At 45.6% G+C, this 7,584-nt stretch overlaps 1 long non-coding RNA gene across 1 annotated transcript; it reads left to right on the forward strand.

Moving 5' to 3' along the window:
• Positions 1-64: 64 nt before the first annotated feature.
• On the forward strand, positions 65-7,164 carry LOC137309679 (uncharacterized). The gene is made up of 2 exons (XR_010959941.1): positions 65-2,085; positions 4,266-7,164. It is a non-coding gene; the product is annotated as an uncharacterized lncRNA (long non-coding RNA).
• Positions 7,165-7,584: the final 420 nt, after the last annotated feature.

The raw sequence follows: 7,584 nt of genomic DNA on the forward strand, positions 1-7,584 counted from the left end.
CATTAGTAGATTTGCCCAGTTTACTGTGGACAGTCTCTGTCTCATCCCATTGAAGTCAGCCTTACCCAAGTCTAGAATCTTAGCAGCTGATTCACTTTTTTCCCCTTTCAAACACTACATTGAACTCGATCATGTTATGATCGCTATTGGATAGATGTTCACGCACAGTTAAGCTGTTAACTAAATCTGGTTCATTACTCATTACTAAATCTAATATGGCTTGCCCCCTTGTTGCCTCTAGGACATACTGCTGTAGAAAACTATCCCAGACACACTCAAGAAATTCACTACCTTTCTGACAGTTGCTAGTCTGCTTTTCCCAATCTGTGTGAAGGTTAAAGTCCCCCATTAAGACCACTATGCCTTTCTTACACGCTTGCCTAATCTCTGCATTTATACAATCTCGCACTTCAGAGCTGTTGCCAGGGGTCCTATACACAACTCCCACTATAGTCTTAGATCCTTTCCTATTTCTCAATTCAACCCATAAGGTCTCTGTTGGCTGCTTACCTCTCGTTATATCCTCCGTTATCACTGAAGTGATTTCATCTCTAATCACCAAGGCTACTCCTTCCCCTCTTCCATTTTCCCTATCTCTCCTGTAGATCTTATAATCTGGTATATTTAGTTCCCAATCCTGACCATCCTGCAGCCATATCTCAGTAATAGCTATCATGTCATACCCTCCAATTTGCATTTGTGCCTGTAGTTCATTTAATTTATTCCTTATAATCTGAGTGTTTGTATATAGAACTCTTAGTTGGGCCACATACCCTAGCCTGTCCTTCAGCTTTGATGCTGGGTTAATCGCTTTACACCTTCTAGTTTTCACTTTATCTGTAGTGCCTAAAGTACACTTTCTGCTCCCTTACGCTTTTCCCTTTCACTTGTTCTTGAACAACTATTTGTATTGTAAATTTCCCTTAGGTCCTCCCCTCTCTTGCCGCTTTCAACTTTACTCTCGTCTGACTCCCCACTCAGGTTCCCATCCCCCTGTCACTCTAGTTTAAACCCTCCCCAACAGCAGTAGCAAACCCTTCTGCGAGGATATTAGTCCTGGATCAGTTGAGGTCTGACCCGTCCCACTTGTACAGGTCCCACCTTCCCCAAAATCGGTCCCAATTCCTCAGGAATCTAAATCCCTCCCTCCTGCACTAACCCTCCAGCCACGCATTCATCTGGTCTATTCTCCTATTCCTATACTCACTAGCACGTGGCACGGGGGTAGTAATCCTGAGATCACTACACTTGAGGTCCTTTTTAACTTATTTCCTTACTCCTTATATATGGTTTATATATGGAATAATGGATACTATGGAGTGAGTTTCAGGCTGGAATCTAATCGAGGGTTTCATTAGGGTTAGACCAAGCTTAAGAGTACTATGCACAGTCCTGGTCTCCATATTACCAAAAGGATTGAGGAGCACTGGAGAAAGTGCAAAAAAGATTTATGAGGATGATGCCAGAGCTGAGAGAGTACATCTCTCAGGAAAGGCTGAACAGGCTGGGGCTGTTTTGTCTAGAAAAGAGAGGGCTGAGGGGTGACCTGACAGAGGTCTTTAAAATTATGAAGGGCTTGGATAGAGTTGACGTAGAGAAGATGTTTCCATTTGTGGGGGGAGTCTAAAACTAGGGGCCATAAATATAAGATAATCACTAATAAATCCAATAGGGAATTTAGGAGAAACTTCTTTACCCAGAGAGTGGTTAGAATGTGGAACTCACTATCACATGGAGTAGTTGAGGTGAATAGCATAGATGCTTTTAAAGTGAAGCTAGATAAGGGCATGAGGGAGAAAGGAATAGAAGAATATGTCGATGGGGTTAGATGAAGGGTGGGAGGATGCTGGTGTGGAGCATAAACACCGGCATACACCTGTTGGGCCGAATGGCCTGTTTCTGTGCTGTAAAATTGGACGTGTGTTTTACATTGTCACCTTGTATATCCAAGTATTCTCAAAATCTGTAAGTGTTGTCACCCTGCTGGTTTTTTCATATTTCTCCCATAGAACCGCTGGAGATTACACACCTAGGAGTGACTGTACCGATCATGTGGTTTTACCTGATGATGAATGTTCTAACTCAGTATCCTTTCCAGCGTGGAGAATCCATTCTGATACCTCGGGTACTGTCTTCGATAAAATGAGAGGGTCTAGGTGTGGAGCCAAAGCTCCCTGAGCTTGGGGATAGAATGGGAGATTCGGCCTGTCATTTGACGGAGTGAAAAGTTGCCTCCTCAACCCCCTCTCCCATCTCTCGTCTACATAATGGGCATGATTTTACCTCGGAGCCCGGATCCCAGCATGCTCGTGGATATTCACGTGGAGAACCCAGAAGCCAATTGGGTGTGCCGCAATCTGCGATCGCCACTCAACTGAAGGTGCGTTTGTGCTTCCGGGTTTCCCAGGCGGCCAGATTGACGGGAAGAGAAAGGAGCCGTGAATCGGAGAGGTGGGCGGGAGGGAGAGATCGTGGGGCCTGGAAAAAAATCGGAGGTGGTGAGTTGGGTTGTCGCTGGAAAAAAATCACGGAGGTGGTGAGTTGGGGGTAGTGTGGGTCGTGAGGGAAGTCAGGCTGGGTCGGAACGGTGGTGGGAGGAAGTGGGGGGGTGGTTGGTGGTGGTGGTCGCGATCGCGTGGTCTCCGTCGGCCAGGTGAGACCTGCTGTGAGCCTGAGGGATGGAAGCTGCTCCTAGCTCGGCAGTAATTAAGGAAGTTTATACTAAACATGGAATTACATTGAATGTTCAGCACAGAACAGAACAGGGTCATGCGGCAGTGTATGTCAGGTTCACACCAGTTTCTGTCTGCCTTACATCTACTTCCCTATCTAGCATACAGCACTATGCTTCTATTCATTCCTTCTCCCTCATGTGTTTATCTAGCTTCACACTTAAATACATCTAGTAGCTATTCACACTCAACTATTCTAATCTAAGTAGCGATTTTGGAGTGTAATTGAGAAGTCTGGGTAAAGCAGTTCCTTCTGAATTCCCTATTGGATTTATTAGTGACTCTCTTATATTTATGGCCCCTAGCTCTGGTCTCCCCGCAAGTAGAATGGGCCTTTATTCTCTGGAGTTTAGAAGAATGAGAGGTGATCTCATTGAAACATATAAGATTCTTAGAGGGCTTGACAGGGTAGATGCTGAGAGGATGTTTCCCCTGGCTGGAGAGTCTAGAACTAGAGGGCATGGTCTCAGGATAGGGGGTCGGCCATTTAAGACTGAGAATTTCTTCTCTTAGGAGGTTGTGAATCTTTGGAATTCTTTACCCCAAAGGGCTGTGGATGCTGAGTCATCGAGTATATTCAAGGCTGAGATCGATTTAGATTTTTGGGCTCTGGGGGAATCAAGGAATCGGGTGGGAAATTGGAGTTGAGGTCGCAGGTCAGCCATGATCGTATTGAATGGCGGATCAGGCTCGAGGGGCCGTATGGCCTACTCCTGCTCCCATTTCTTGTGTTCTTAAGTGGAAACATCATAAAGTAACTTTACTTTAAACCTTTATAAATCACTGGTTAGGCCTCAGCTGGAGTGTTCTGCCCAATTCTGGGCACCACACTTTAGGAAGGATGTCAAGGCCTTGGAGAGGGTGCAGAGGAGATTTACTAGAATGGGACCAGGGATGAGAGACTTCAGTTATGTGGAGAGACTGGAGAAGCTGGGGTTGTTCTCCTCAGAGCAGAGAACGTTAAGGGGAGATTTAATAGAGGTGTTCAAAATTATGATGAGGTTTTGATGGAGCAAATAAGGAGAAACTGTTTCTACTGGCAGTTAGGTCGGTAACCAGAGGACACAGATTTAAGATAATTGGCAAAAGAACCAGAGGTGAGATTGAGGAGAATTTTTTTTACACAGCGAGTTGTTGTGATCTGGAATGCATTCCTGAAAGGATGGTGGAAGCAGGTTCAATAATAACTTTCAAAGGGAATTGGATAAAACTTGAAAAGGAAAATATTTGCCGGGCTTTGGAGAAATCGCGGGGGGGGTGGGACTAATTAGCTCTTTCAAAGTGCCAGCACAGACAAGATGGGCCGAATAAGCTGTGAGATTCTATGATTCTAACTTCTGGCGGAGCCATGGGAGGAGTTCCAAACAGCTCCGTTGAATGGATTGAATATGATTTGCTTTCCAAAGAATACTCCTGACAACCAAATGCAATGCACAAAATGGGTTATTCCCAGATGAAGACGGGTTGGTAAGAGGGTGGAGGACTCTACCTGTGTAACAGGTGTCGTTCACGTCCTTAACCTCGCCACTTCAGATACGTTTGTATCCGTGGCGTTTTTATCCTCACGACGGAGTGCACATCCCTGACGGTCACGCTCGTTGTGACGCTTCGCAAGTTCATCAGTCTAATCTTCTCCATCATCTACTTCAAGAACCCCTTCACCTGCTGGCACTGGATCGGGACATCGCTGGTCTTTGTCGGGACCCTCACGTACACCGAAGTTTGGAAAAACTTCAAACCGCTGCTCTACAGAAAGATAAAGAAGCAATAATATCTCTCCAGAGCCATGGAACCAGGTCCGATACAGTTATGTAAGAACACCAAGTCGTTTAACGGAGACTGGGTATTCTACAGGCAGTTAGCCTGAACACTCTTCTTTTCAGAAAGGACAGCTACTATCCAGAGGAATAAATTTTCGCTCTTTTTCTTTCATTGTGAAAACTGGGTTCTCGCAAGTGTGTAATTTTCTTTGTCTCCTCCCTCCTTCCCTTTGTGAACTATCGAGACGCCTTTGTGTCTGTTCTGTCCGGTGGATTCGAAGTAGCAATGATCAAAAAGGCACAGAGCCATGTGAAGAAGTTGTTAAAATAGTGCATAAAAGTAATGTAGCAATTGAGTTTTCATTTAAAAAAAATATCAGGTGCTGTAAGTGCGTTTTTAGTAAAATATTTTATTGTTAAGAGGACTGGGTGTGGTGTGGGTTAACACGCACACTGGGACTGGGTGTGGTGTGGGTTAACACGCACACTGGGACTGGGTGTGGTGTGGGTTAACACGCACACTGGGACTGGGTGTGGTGTGGGTTAACACGCACACTGGGACTGGGTGTGGTGTGGGTTAACACGCACACTGGGACTGGGTGTGGTGTGGGTTAACACGCACACTGGGACTGGGTGTGGTGTGGGTTAACACGCACACTGGGACTGGGTGTGGTGTGGGTTAACACGCACACTGGGACTGGGTGTGGTGTGGGTTAACACGCACACTGGGACTGGGTGTGGTGTGGGTTAACACGCACACTGGGACTGGGTGTGGTGTGGGTTAACACGCACACTGGGACTGGGTGTGGTGTGGGTTAACACGCACACTGGGACTGGGTGTGGTGTGGGTTAACACGCACACTGGGACTGGGTGTGGTGTGGGTTAACACGCACACTGGGACTGGGTGTACACGCACACTGGGACTGGGTGAACACGCACACTGGGACTGGGTGAACACGCACACTGGGACTGGGTGAACACGCACACTGGGACTGGGTGAACACGCACACTGGGACTGGGTGAACACGCACACTGGGACTGGGTGAACACGCACACTGGGACTGGGTGTGGTGTGGGTTAACACGCACACTGGGACTGGGTGTGGTGTGGGTTAACACGCACACTGGGACTGGGTGTGGTGTGGGTTAACACGCACACTGGGACTGGGTGTGGTGTGGGTTAACACGCACACTGGGACTGGGTGTGGTGTGGGTTAACACGCACACTGGGACTGGGTGTGGTGTGGGTTAACACGCACACTGGGACTGGGTGTGGTGTGGGTTAACACGCACACTGGGACTGGGTGTGGTGTGGGTTAACACGCACACTGGGACTGGGTGTGGTGTGGGTTAACACGCACACTGGGACTGGGTGTGGTACTTGGTTTCATTTATATCTTAGACTGATGGCATGAGATGGTCTGAGTTTTTTACAGTGCAATATATCGGGTTAGAAAATGGAAGGTTTATCTTCAATACAATCCTTTTTAAAAATCCAGATCTGCAGAAAAAAACCTAATCCTGTGGGACCAGTAAAACATTTAGTTCTTTTGGGGAAATAAATTTCATTAGGCTAAGCTTATGGAAGGGTGGAGTCATTTTTTTATACAAAAATGTAAGTTTTATTGTATAGAATAACTCAACAGTATATATATAAATGTATATAGTGTATGTACATTATATATGGAATAATAGATCCAGATAGAGGGAGTGAAAATATAGACACTCAAATAGAAACAAAGAAAACTTGCATTTTAGAGGACGCTGTCAACCAGAAAAGGAATGAGTCTTTTACAGATTGTGTTGTCAGAGACCCTCTCTCACTGATTAGTTTATTATTTTTGTGTTAAGATGATGTGATAATAAAAGCTGTGTTACATCCGATGAATCTTCACACAATCCTGAATGTTACAAAGACCAGGGTGAATACCTGTATGACCGTCACTGCACTTCAAAAGCAGTTCATTATGTGAAACACTTTGAAGTGTTTCTATGAAGGTGAAAAGTGCTGTATAATTACCTCCGTGGACATGCTGGTATCTCCAGAAATGCCGACACTTGTGATTTTGTTAATGATTTGTTGATTCTATATTTGTTGTAATGTGGACAATTTGCTGGAAAGTGATTCTCTCTCTCTCTCTCTCTCTCTCTCTGCTATCCCAGTGAATCTCACACATTAAACAATTGAGCAAAATCAGTAAACCATGAGTGTGGTCAAGACCATATCTTCCAGTTCTCTTGCCATGATTTATATGCTTTCAAAACTGCTGCCTAGAGGCTGACTGGGGGCAGCCATTTTGTGTGGAGCTGCCCTCCTTCATGAACTGCTAAGGGGGAGGTACTCCTCATTTATGATGTCAAAGCAGGTCAAGTTATACACACCATGTCTGCCTCCAGCAGCTCAAGAGCATAAAACAATCAACACGGATGACTTAAGAGTGAGGGGAAAAATGCAAATGTTTCCCTTCATAACAGGGCCTCTAAGTCTCTCTGCCTCAGTCCAGCTGATATCAGAAGTATTACATTTTGCGATGTGAGGGTATCTGTTTGAAATCCCATAGTTTTTAATGTGTGTATTGATCAGGCCGCTGTGTTTGGGTCAGTGTCTGAGGATCCTGTGGGGCAGTACACTATGTCACTTCTTACCTCAATAAAACGCATTCTTTCCAATTTCCTTTAGTCAGGTTGCTTGTGTCCAACGTATCATCAGCATCCCTGACTGACTTTGACCTAAGGCTATCAATCCAGCCCTGCTCCGTCCTTTACAGTCCTTTCTTGTGGGTTGTCTTCCATCCATTTCATTCCCCCCCACCCCCCGCCCAAATAAGGTTGGCTCCTGACTGAACTTTGCGGGCACAGCTTCGTAAGCAAAGAAAGAAAAGAACTTGCATTTATATAGCACCTTTCACAACCTCGGGACGTCACAAAGCGCTTTACAGCCAATGAAGTACTTTTGAAGTGTAGTCACTGTTGTAGGAAACGTGAATAAAGATAAATGACACGTGTGTCGCTGTTGATGATTTGAGGTAGGGCAGCATTAGATTGGTTGCAGGACATTGACCCGACATGGAGAGGGGGCTGGGGGTTTCTAT

The sequence above is a fragment of the Heptranchias perlo genome, unplaced genomic scaffold (assembly GCF_035084215.1).
Source record: "Heptranchias perlo isolate sHepPer1 unplaced genomic scaffold, sHepPer1.hap1 HAP1_SCAFFOLD_1756, whole genome shotgun sequence".
Lineage (NCBI taxonomy): Eukaryota > Metazoa > Chordata > Chondrichthyes > Hexanchiformes > Hexanchidae > Heptranchias > Heptranchias perlo.